Raw genomic sequence first — 1474 nt, forward strand, 5'->3', positions numbered from 1 at the left:
TATATCACTTTGGGAATGATTTTGGAATCATAGAAGGTTAGTAATTTGGTCAAATACGTAAACCAAATGGAGACAAAAACCAAGATGAAGGAAGACCACCTTTAAGATAAGAACTCCCCGTTGAACTTCAGATGGACAGGGTTGTGCAGCAGGAAGGAGTTATTTAGGATAGTCTCCTAGGGGGAGGTGTGTCATCAGGTCTAATTAAAACTCCTTTCTTGATGCTGTATCCAAGTCCTCATTCCTTGTGGGTTGCAGCAACTTTATTTTGTACTTACCACTTTGGCTTTTACTTCTTCACTTTCAGCACATAGAAATATACAGCTTTTAAAACTCAATTTTATACTTAAAAGGCTTTAGATTGTTGCATGTCTTATGACAACTTAACTTTCATGCTTTATTTGGAGCCATCTTTTGTTGCCTGAAGTTATTTTCACATTTTTTGTGGCATTTGTTATAATCTTCAGGAAAGATGAGTGGGTAATAATTCATTGACTTTTGGATGTATAAATATGTATTTCTGTCACCTTAAAAGTGAACGATGCCTTAACTTGGTATAGAAATTTTATTTGACAATATTTGCTCTCAGGATTCTGTAAAAAGATGTTATTCTATTATTTCTGTCATCTAGTGTTGCAAAGACTGATTCTAGCTGTCACAGGCAGAATTCTAAGTTGGCCTCCAAGATTCTCATCTCTTGGTGTACATACCCTGTACAAACCTCTCTTCTTCAGTATGAAGAGGACTTGTGATATATGATGGGATTTCATTCCTGTGATAATTGTTACACTATGTGGAAAAACAGATTTTTTAAAATGTAATTAATCAGTTGAATTTTATTTATTCAAAAGGGAGATTATCTGGGGTGAACCTTACCTAATCAAGTGAGGCCCTTAAATGCCCAGGCCTTCCCAGAAGTCAGAGAGATTTAAAACAGTACAGCTTTTCCAGTTGGTCTTGAAGAAGCAAACCAACACGTTGTGAGAGGAGTGGGCCGTGTGGTAAGGACTTGAGGGTGGCCTCCAGGAGCTTAGAGTGGTCATCAGCCAACAACAAGCAAGACAATGGGTACCTCAGTCCTATGGATACAAGGAAATGAATTATTCTAACAACCAGTGAGTATGGAAGAGGACCCTGGGTCTCAGATGAGATCACAGGTCCAGCTGACACCCAGACTTGAGCCTTGTGAGACCCTGAGCTCAGAACCCCGCTATGCTATGCCTAGACTTCTGAACAGCACAAACTTTAAGATAATAAATTTGGGTTGTTTTAAGCTGCTAAATTTGTGACAATTTGTTACACAACAATAGAAAACTAATATACTAGCTTAACATTTTTCTAAGTGACATTGTGTTTATTTTCTGAATCTTTGTGATCTTTTTATTATACTTGAAGTTCAGTTATTTAAGTTCAGTTATTTTACCAACATATGTATAGTTTTTTTAACTTTAATTTTCAGGTACATGGTGAGGCT

The sequence above is a fragment of the Propithecus coquereli genome, unplaced genomic scaffold (assembly GCF_000956105.1).
Source record: "Propithecus coquereli isolate 6110/MARCELLA unplaced genomic scaffold, Pcoq_1.0 Scaffold334, whole genome shotgun sequence".
Taxonomy (NCBI): Eukaryota; Metazoa; Chordata; class Mammalia; order Primates; family Indriidae; genus Propithecus; species Propithecus coquereli.